The 11680-nt window shown below is 42.4% G+C and overlaps 1 protein-coding gene across 9 annotated transcripts in view; it reads right to left on the bottom strand.

Annotated features, from left to right (window-relative positions):
• Window positions 1-11680, bottom strand: part of pard3ab (par-3 family cell polarity regulator alpha, b) — a 351497-nt gene that overhangs the window by 202837 nt on the left and 136980 nt on the right. The window lies entirely within an intron of this gene.

Raw genomic sequence — 11680 nt, 5'->3', positions numbered from 1 at the left:
CCCGATAGTGATCGCCCAGTCTTGTTTCATCAGAGTTTTTTGCGTTGCGGCTGTCCAAAAATTACACTTGCCTTGGTTCTGGCTACTAACTCCAAAACATCAATCTTTCCAAGCTGCAACATCCATCTATCGACCATTTTGTTATATAAAATAACATCAAGTCATTACAATTTCACACAGAATTGTATGACATCAATAGACTGCATTTCCCTTGTGTCAAGCTCCAACGCTGCGTAGTGGTTGTTCCTTTATATGATTTATGGAATCTGAGCCATATTATCAACAAGAACAGACACATAACGGGAAAGAGAAGGTGGACTGATTTCTTCAGAGGGGGAACTAGGGGCACTAGGGATGGAGGAAGAAAAAAAGAAGAAAGAAATAGATACAGCGTCGTATCGCGATATTTTCCGTGGCAATACTGTAATGATACACAGACGCCAAGTATGGATCTTGTATTATATATAATATATTATATATGTGTTGGTCAGTTTGTCCCATTTTGCAGCACTAACATTGAAGTGATATGAACAAACATAGAAATATTTATTTTTAGATGAAACAGAAGTTTCCTTTTGGGAAGTCATTTAAAATTGGGAAAAATAAGGTTATAAATTGCAATATATCACAGAATATTGTTTAAAATCGCAATAATATCGTATCATAGGATAAGAATCGTGATGATATCGTATCGGGAGGGGTCTGGTGATTCCCCCTCCTACGTGGCACCTGCCAAATGTCAGACACTGTACATTTAAGACGTTTACTACAATTTAATAGTAAACGGCATTTTCGACAGGGTCAAGTTGAAGTGAAAAGACGACGACCTTGGTGTCCTTGTCTAGCCTCCGTATGTCACTGCCCTGTGAAGAAGAACAGCAGATCTTCTTCTGGTTCTTGGTATCAGCCAATAGTGTGGGTACTGGAATCAGTAAATGAAAGAGAAAACATCTGGACCGGTGTGTCTGTACTTTGATCTGTAGTAGTCAAGGAGGACATTTCAATTGATTAATGGCAATGCTCTACATAAACTAAAGTATCTTATTCTGTAGAGTACCTGTTCATTGGACCCCCTTTTGCCCAGAACTGAATTCCTGGATATTGTATTTCACTTTACATTAAATATTTTCTACTAATCTTTTGTAAGTGCCTTCACCACGTCCTGGCTCCCATAGTCTCACTTTGCCAGACCTTCCTCCACAGGGCAGTGTAGGAGGGTCTGGCTATTCCACGTGGTTTTCATTGTAAAGAGCCTGGATCAAGAACTTTTGGGCTATGCAAAGAAAATATACTCAACACTATTGAAGGTTAAGATCTATCCACCAACAATAAATATTAGATTTCTTTATTTAGCCTCCATTTGATGTGATGGAGGTGGATTAGTTCAGATAATGAGTCTGTTATTGTACCATCTTCTTCCATACGCTGTTATAAAAGCAACAACAAATGGTGGGAAGTTATCCCAGACACACAAAGAATCTTAGAAGACGCTTGCACCAGAATCATCAAGACAAATCCCTATGTGGATATTATACTTTGCAAACAAAGGTGACCCTGATTCTAGAAACCCAAATCCTCCAGACCTGGCATGCACTACACCAGGTCCGTGCCAGGGAATTAGAAAGCAAAAAGCTAAGCTGTCAGCAAAAGGAGGGAAGTAACCACTTCACTTTTGCCTACACAGCTGTGTAATCCAAAACATGTTGTCCCATACTCTCCTCTTAGGTCGAAAAACTGCAGCCTAGAGCATTTTCCCCGGTCACAGGCTTCAGGAACTGGGAAGAAAGTGCGATGTTGCAGCCGGCCTTTTCCCCAAAAAATGACAGCCATCAAAACCTGCAAAATCAACCCGGCCGCCCGCCGCAACCAAAAACCCCAGAGTGCACACAGGCAGGGACCAGCAGTACCCTCGGGTCAGCATACCGCGCTGTTTATGTGAGGGGTTCAGTTTCAAAATGACATGTCTAGCATTAGACGAACAAACCAGATCTTTCTTTAAGGATGGTTGGTCATATTTAACATGATAATACTTTTGCAGACACGTCTTCCTACATTTTATGGTTTTGAAAGATGAACTTTGGCTCCCACTAATTTTTTTTACGTGATAATGGATACTTTGCCTATCTAAAAAGTGAGCTATAGTATGACCTTGGAAACAGTCAGTGATAATAATAATTGTCAGAATAAAATCACAACAGGATGGGAGATATGATGAGGTTGTCAATGCAAACAGCCCTGAGTATCCTAATGTGTTGAAGCCATTTCTATGGAAATAAAAATATTTTGAGTTCAATTTGTAAGACCTGAGAAAACCAGTGTTGCAAAAGGAACGTAGAAAATGGAGTGTAAACAGTTGACCAGTGATCTACAATAATGTAATTTGATTGGCTGCTAGATTTAGTATAAAAGCAATAGTACCCTGCGAAACAGGCAGAAGCCACTGCACAGCTAATCTGTAAGAAAAATACAGATCCTGAGTTACTGTATTTTATGTTTTGAAATACATAAGTAAACAGACAAACAAAGAAGTTTGGATTCAAGATGTGTTTACTGACGTTTTGTGTTGAGTACAAATGAACTCTGAAGTCCTAAGCTAGTGAGTCAGCTTGGTGCTAGGGGTGAGAATAACAATAAATGATTCTGATTAAATATTAAAAAAATTTAAAAAAACGATGTTAAGAGTGGTTGCATAGTCTGTCCACCAGAGGACGCTCTACAACGTCCCTGTTGGTGATGGTGTTGCATAGTCTGTCCACCAGAGGACGCTCTACAACGTCCCTGTTGGTGATGGCGTTCATAGTCTGTCCACCAGAGGACGCTCTACAACGTCCCTGTTAGTGATGGCGTTGCATAGTCGTCCCCCAGAGGACGCTCTACAACGTCCCTGTTAGTGATGGCGTTGCATAGTCTGTCCACCAGAGGACGCTCTACAACGTCCCTGTTAGTGATGGCGTTGCATAGTCTTCCACCAGAGGACGCTCTACAACGTCCCTGTTGGTGAGGCGTTGCATAGTCTGCCACCAGGGACGCTCTACAACGTCCCTGTTGGTGATGGCGTTGCATAGTCTGTCCACCAGAGGACGCTCACAACGTCCTGTTAGTGATGGCGTTGCTAGTCTGTCCACCAGAGGACGCTCTACAACGTCCCTGTTATGATGGCGCGGCATAGTCTGTCCACCAGAGGACGCTCTACAAAGTCCCTGTTAGTGTGGCGTGCATAGTCTGTCCACCAGAGGAGCTCTACAACGTCCTGTAGTGATGGCGTTGCATAGTCGTCCACCAAGGACGCTCTACAACGCCGTTGTGATGGCTTGCATAGTCTGTCCACAGAGGACGCTCTACAACGTCCCTGTTAGTGATGGTGTTGCATAGTCTGTCCACCAGAGGACGCTCTACAACGTCCCTGTTGGTGATGGCGTTGCATAGCCTGTCCACCAGAGGACGCCTACAACGTCCCTGTTAGTGATGGCGTTGCAAGTCTGTCCACCAGAGGGCTCTACAACGTCCCTGGTGGTGATGGCGTTGATAGTCTGTCCACCAGAGGACGCTCACAACGTCCCTGTGTTAGTGAGGTGTTGCGTAGTCTGTCCACCAGAGGACGCTCTACAAAGTCCCTGTTAGTGATGGTGTTGCGTAGTCTGTCCACCAGAGGACGCTCTACAACGTCAGCTGTCAAGTGTTTTTTTTTTTACATTTTATTTATCAGAACTTTGATATATTTTGATGTTCTGTTGTGACAATAAAACAAATTATTGTCATACTATTCTAGTGAGAACTCAAATAACTACAAATAAATGTTAGGGAAATCTTTTTTTTTTACACCTTTCTGGATTTTTTGTTTTAATATATCGGTTGATGTATCAGAATATCGGTTTTTAAATAACTTTTTGAATACATTTTTAAAATTGGTATTGGCAAGAAACTGGCTGAATACAAGGTATTGCTTTGAAAGTCAAAAAGACAGCTGAGAGCTTGAGAACTGTGACTTATATATGACTTCTACATGGTTTGCTCTCCTTAAGCAACAAATACACGAGGGCGGAGAACAATGCATCAAGGCCGCGGGGGGTGGGGGGGGGGGGTCTTTCTCCTCATTCATACGTCCAGTTTGAGTCGTTACATGAAAGTGTTCATCATCATTTTTCTACAAATAGCAGTTGGCGGACAGCTGTACAGGCAAGGTTGTACAAGAACCCACTGGGGAGAATATAACAGTCACTCACACCTCACATACTTCATCAACAAGAGGCATTAAATTGATTTAGTATGTATTTAATAATTAGACGTGCACATTTATGGCGAGGAGAGGCAGCTCGACATTATGACGTCTCTCAGATTTCCACGCATGCATGGAACACTTTCCCTCAGCATTTTACAGCGAGGCAGGCCATGAGGCTTGAATAAAAGCCGCCTCTGGTTCATATCAACGGAACATTACCTGTCAGGAGAGAGGGCCGAGCACTACCTCACACAGCTAAGGTTAGAGAACGAAGATGGGAATTCACTATTATCGGTCTGGGGCTGTTTTGCATGGTTTGTACTTTAGGCCCCTCAGTTCCAATTAAGGGAAATCTTAATTCAATTCCAAATCACAAGGTCCCAAATTGATCTTATTTTCGAATTTCATATTCAATATCAAATTGGTTAAAAATATATTTTTTTTAAATTACAATACCAATTCTGCTTGGATATGAAAGAGATTATAGATTTGTTGCTACGGATGGAAAGTAGGGCTGCTCGATTTAGGAAAAAATAATAATGGTATATATTACTTATTAATCTTTGGATATAATGGCTAGTGCCCAGGGTATAATCTTTTAATGTTCTTTATCTCACAGAAATAGTGTTTGGATCAGACTATAAACTGTTTTACTACTGTTCAGCTTTTATAGATGTCACATATAACGTTACACAGCGAATGAATAATTCCAGATACATAACACAATGTGCATCTCGCATCACCACTCAATATGACCACGACTAGCCTACTGTCATTACTAAATGTGCCAAAATATGAACAGAAATCTCTCCCTCAGTGGGCTTATTTACTAGCTGCCTAAGGAAAACTCCAGCACATAGCCAGTACCTTAGAACGACACTATGCGAAACTGATTTAACGTCCCTGCTCCTTTTACGTACAGTTTAACAACTGAACTAAATGCTGAGGGAACATTACGATGTCTTTTCATGTTGGTTTGGAGCGGTAGGCCTATGCACCCCCACTAAACTGGGAAAAGTTTTAAACAATAAGTGAAGGCAGCATGTCGGGGGGGGGTACAACGTCTACTACAGTGTGGCAATTTTATGAAAATGTATGGCTAATTACAAATTTGGTCCGACTGTTGGACTTAAAAAGCTCCAGTTTGACGCTGGCGCCCGGCCTGTCCCCCGGCCTGTCCCCCGGCCTGTCCCCCGGCCTGTCCACCTTCCCAGCCCCCGCTGGGAGCTGGAGCTCAACCAGGAGACTCGGACTAGAGGCGTTTAGTTCCTCAATCGTTTATTTAAATAACTCAACACACATATCCATCAGAAGATCAACTGGAAGCTGTGGTTATTCAAAATTATAATGTCCACAAGACCGGGCTGTCACACACACACACACACACACACACACAGTTAATAAATTATAATATGTATATTAGATCTGTCAGTCTCCCTCTATCATAAGCGTAAATGTATTTTTTCCTGTGTGTTCTCACGGGCGCACACCCTTAAAAAAAAGTAGTAACAATTTTTTTGCATTTCAGAGCCTTAGGGCACACACACACACACACCTATTAATTTGATAATAAAGCCATAAAGTAGGCTATATTTCAACTCAGAACAGCGCCACTTCTCGCAAGTACAGATTGGATGAGAAGTGGAGCTGACACGTAACCGCGGTCAGCGCTGCACCGCTCCACCCACCACCAACTGCCATGATCCATCCTAAATGAATGTAGCCTGCAGGCAGTCTGGCACACGGGGGTGCTCCGTAATAATACCACAGCCCCAATAATACCTCCGCCCTTAATACCATTCAAAGTTCTTTTTTTTACTCATTAGCTTTTAAGTAGAAAAATTAAGACAAAGTTCTTAGAGTGAAATTTCATTCAGATATCTGAAAGTGACAGGGGGGTGCCAGTGTCTCCCTCGCCCAAATGTAATTATTTACCTACACTTCCTAAAAAGCTAGTAGCAGCGTTGGTACCAGTGGATTCCTTTAGTCTTCTAGTTTCATATGATACAGACAAAAAGGCTTTCTTGGATTTTATGACTCTATATTGGATCATTCAAATGAAAATTGCATTTCTTTTTTTTTTTTAAACCCAGCCCTGGACTGTGTGTGCTGCCAGAAAGACCCTAACCCAACACCTTTGGGGTGGACGTCAGATGAAATGCAGGGAGAATGTCTGGGAGCGACAGTGCTTCTCTTACAACACCATTTCTACACAAAACGTTAAATTCTAACAGGAATCAGAACGGACATCCGAGTTATTATTCCCCATCATTTCCGTACAGCGTGTGCAGTGAGTTCTGAAGTTATTTGGTCACTTTGTTCCCTCACAGTCACCACATATCACACGAATCCACTCCCGCAGTCATATCTGCAACTTTCACAAAGACAAATGGAAGACTGGTTGGAACTTTGAGTGGCAATTTCCCTGCATTTATTCTCCATAAAATCTCACATTACTCAATATGATTAGTATATTATATTAACTTAATTTTATAATAATTCAAGATCTGAACAGCATGTGGGTCTAACAGCACAATGTCTTGGTTATTAACTTTAAATCCCAGTAAACACTCAACAGTGTCCAATACCAACGAAGCCTGCAGGAAGCAGAGGGAGGTTCAAGATGCCAGGCCGTTCGCAACTTTCTCAGACTTTAAAAATGATTTGACTCACTGCTGGAATCAAACGGGGGTTTTGCAACAACTGTTTTGCGAGCCTCTTTGGAAAAGGGTTCATCCGAGCAGCAGAAAGTGTGTGTGTGTGTTGGTGTGTGTGTGTGTGTGTGACAGATGTGCTAAGATTAGCCGAGGATGGCGGACGAGCAGCGCAACCCCAAACTCCCACAGAGACTTCCACAGAGTGAACAAAAGCAGAACACACAGTGACCTAGACTCACTGAGTTTAGACAAAGACACACACTAGCAGAAGGAGAAATGGAACCGAATGAGACATGACACCGGCCGGGTGCATATCCCACATAGGGCTGGGCAATATAACGATGTTACATCCTGAGGTGGAAAGGTAGAAATTACACTTACGGTACTGTAATTGAGTAGTTTTTATTGGGGTACTCGTTGTACTTGTGGTTTTTAAAATCTGTACTTTAACTATGTAGGTATTATTTGCTTTGTTACATTTTAAATCACATCCATTACTAAGTAAAAACAAACTGTCAACAAACTCCAATCCAAAGCAGGGGGTGTGTGTGTGTGTGGGGGGGGGGGGGGGGGGGGGGGGGTCCTAACTGCGTGTCAACCACTGCTCACGAACACACGCATTCTCCCTTGTTGGGGGAGGGCTTAGGAGGTTTGGGCTGGGGGGGGGGGGGGACTGAGAAGTTGTCAATCTACAGCACCTTTAAGTGGAAGACGTTTGTACTCTTTCCACCTCTGATTATCTGGATATTGATACATGAGGCTAGATATCGTCTTAAATTCTGGATATCTTAATAGGATACAAGTGTTGTCTTTAAACGCTGCATTTCAGGAAAGTGATGTCATTTTCTGATCTTAGTCGTTATATCAACATTACTGATGATAATTTATCAATACCTCATTGTGTAAATATCTTGTGAAAACACCAATAGTCAGCACTACAATATCATTGCAATATCCCCATTGATGTATTTGGTCAAACTATTGTGATATCTGACTTTTTCCATATTGCCCAACTCTACCACAAACACTATCAAACTCCCAGACACTCAACCTTCCACTGCTAACACACCTTGTTACTCGTTCATTAACTCACTCAGTCTGCCCCTCAGAAGCCGGCCCTTAGAGGGCCGAGTTGTGGAAGACGCTGCTCCTGTTACACGGCTTTGTGCTGAACTTTTACTGGTAGAAGGCTTCTGAGCTCCTGAACTCTGGTAGTTAGAAAGAAACCAAACAATGCTTGGGATTATGTTTTAATGCATATTTTCTTTTTTGTAAGTTATTTGTTTTTAGGGGTACTTAAGTACAGTACTGGAGTGAATGAACTTTTTCCACCACTGAGCTTAGCTTAGCATCGTGACAGGGAGCAGGGCAAACAGCTAGCCTGCCTGAGTACAAATGCAGATGAAAAGGATTTCTTTTGTGGCTCCCACTGAGGAGTTTCGTTTCAGGCTGAGGTCAAAATTAAACCTGTAATTTCGTTTTCGCCTCTGTCTTCATTGTCAAATTTGAAAATCCTTGTTCTCAAGTTAGCCCCAGCTGCTCCCTCACTCAGCGGGAACAGCTAGAGCGACCACTCTGTGCGTCGAAGCTTCAAAGAAAACACGGTTGAAGAGTGCTGACAGTCCTGCAGCACGGTGAAAAGGGTGTTTAATTCAAGCTGCTGAAAGCTGATAGATGTAGGTACAGCACAGAGAAGACCACAGGGGAGCTAGACACACACACACACACACACACACACACACACACACACGAGTATTTCCTATGGCCAAACACCTGATATAGCACCGTGAACCCATTTCTGAGACCTCTGTAAGAGGAGCTTGTCCTCTGGCCTGACAGGTAGACTGAGGTCCTACCACTGCCATGGGTACAGCCTCACTTCCCACTGAGGCTGAACTGCACTCAGGTTGCTCTGGGTATTTGGAACAAATCACATCCATCATCCATCAAATCAGCACCAACCAAACTAAAAGACAAATTATGCCTTGCAAACTATTCGACAAACCCAACGTACTTTATTTTAGTCCTAACACTCTTTGTCTCATGTTATTTCTGTTAATGATTTATGTATCCACTTAGGACATTAGCACCCGCCAACCCACAAAATGCGGGCAGATTTCGGCAGTGGCGTGCCTTCATATTGTAACACTGGTGGCTCGTGTACTGTGCCACTGTGCCTCCGCCCGACACACAGGAACACATTAGGAGTGAGCCGTATGTTCCTCTTGATGTTAGCTGCCGGTGGCTGTCACTGACCGCCAGTGTCCAGGAGATGTTCAACTCTTACTTTGAGCCAGCCTGGCCAAACGCCGTCTACTAAGCTTAATAAAGTCTGTTGTACCACTTTTACTCACATTAGACTAATTACACTGAGAGCAAACCTAAGACTGGCCCCGCAGTAACCCAGTCTAAGATTTAGCTTCTGTGATGGAGAGAGCGCTGGTATTGATAATCACACCTTCCATTCAAGAAGATACAGCTGAAATCTGAGGAGTAGTCCTTTAAATGGATAGCTATGCCATACTCTGTGTGTGTGTGTGTGTGTGTGTGTGTGTGTGTGTGTGTGTGTGTGTGTGCGAGCAAGGTGTGGGGAAGGTGAAGTGAGTGGGGCAGTGAGTGGTTAGCTAGCACCACTAATGAACACCATACATCACATGCTTTCAGGGCTAATCACTCTGAGGGCTATATTTAGCCCTTTAGCTTAAATTACCTGTTTTCCATGGGACTAATCAACACTTTGCAGTTAACACTGCCGATGTAAAGGTGTGTGTGTGTGTGTGTGTATGTGTGTGTATGCATATGTTTAATTAAGTAGGACACCTGTGTATGAACATAAGGAAACTGCGCTGAGCTGAGCTAAAATCAGATTAGTTAAAACTTGATGACCTGGACTCAGAAAACCCAACAACCATTTCTGCAAAACAAAATAATTACAACTTGGATTATTGAAAAAAGTGGTCCAATTTATTTATAAAACCCAACTTTGAAAAAAATAAATCAAGAACAGAAAAGCTCTTTAACAAGAAGCAAATCAATACTTTTATATAATATTTTTAACAACTTTTTGTAAAACAAAGCCGACATTATTTGATCTCAAACAATATCTCAGTTATATTTTTCACCAGATACAATATTAGGGGACCACTATGGTCTATATAAAAGAGACTTCAGATACAGTATTAGGGACCCTAAGTCTATACTAAAGGACTTAGATACGTATTAGGACCACTATGGTCTATATAAAGAGACTTCAGATACAGTATTGGGACCACTAGGTCTATATAAAAGAACTTCAGATACAGTATTAGGGACCACTAAGGTCTATAAAAAGACTTCAGATACAGTATTAGGACCACTAAGGTCTATATAAGAACTTCAGATACAGTATTAGGGACCACTAAGGTCTAATAAGACTTCAGATCAGTATTAGGGACCACTAGGTCTATATAAAAGAGACTTCAGATACAGTTTAGGGACCACTAAGGTCATATAAAGAGACTTCAGATACAGTATTAGGGGACCCTAAGGTCTATATAAAGAGACTTCAGATACAGTATTAGGGACCACTAAGGTCTATTAAAGAGACTTCGATACAGTATTAGGGACCACTAAGGTCTATATAAAGAGACTTCAGATACAGTATTAGGGGACCACTAAGGTCTATATAAAGAGACTGTATACAGTATGAGTGGACCACTAGGTCTAATAAGAGACTTCAGATACAGTATTAGGGGACCACTAAGGTCTATATAAAGAGACTTCAGATACAGTATTAGGGGACCACTAAGGTCTATATAAAGAGACTTCAGATACAGTATTAGGACCACTAAGGTCTATATAAAGAGACTTCAGATACAGTATTAGGGGACCACTAAGGTCTATATAAGAAACTCAGATACAGTATGAGTGGACCACTAAGGTCTATATAAAAGAGACTTCAGATACAGTATTAGGACCACTAAGGTCTATATAAAGCACCAAAGATCCCAGGCATGGACCTTTTAAATGAGCCTAAAATCAAGTTACAAAACTAGCTTCTATTATGTAACTTTGGATCTTAAAAGTGCCTTTCCCTCACTGTCACTCTCACAAATCATCCATAACCCTCAACAGAGCACACACTGTACTAATGTTAACCAAACACGATACTACACTACACTCTGCATGACCCGGCATTGTCCTCTACTCTAGGGCAGAGGTCTGGTCTTTTGTCTGTTCCAGGCCAACAAACATGTTATTCATCTTAGCTCCATGACACTACAGAGGAATCAGGCTGCACATGTAATGGATGTAGGGCTGTGCTAGAAAAGAGCTTGCAGTGTCAACAGTGAAAGGGAGGGAGGAGATGGAAAAGGAGAAGAATCCAGGAGGATAGAGATGATGGAAAGAAAGGTGGAGGACGAAAGGAGAGAAGGTTGGGTTTATGAGAGGAAGCCTGGGGATGGGAAAAAAGGGGATACATATAGATGGAAGAGGCCAGAGAGGGGAGAAAGCAAAGGAAGGAATATATTTAAAAAAGAACAGGGAGAAAGGAGACGATGCGCGTAGCCAGGGAAGTGGGTGAAAGAAGAAAAGAGGCCAGACAAATCGTCCGTGAGAAAGACCCGGCAGAGGGAGAGAGCTGAGTTGTTTCTTCAGAGTCTGGCTGCCAGGCTCAGAACACGGTGAACTGGACAGCTTCCCCCTCTCTTTGCCGGGAATTACTCTGTCACTCCTTTGGCCTGGCCCGGGACAAGTGGTGCTAGTTGGAAGGGCTAGCCTAGTGAGTTCAAGAGTGTGTGTGTGTGTGTGTGTGTGTGTGTGT

Source organism: Etheostoma spectabile, chromosome 12 (genome assembly GCF_008692095.1).
Source record: "Etheostoma spectabile isolate EspeVRDwgs_2016 chromosome 12, UIUC_Espe_1.0, whole genome shotgun sequence".
Classification (NCBI taxonomy): Eukaryota; Metazoa; Chordata; class Actinopteri; order Perciformes; family Percidae; genus Etheostoma; species Etheostoma spectabile.
This window is presented reverse-complemented; position numbering and strand designations above follow the sequence as displayed.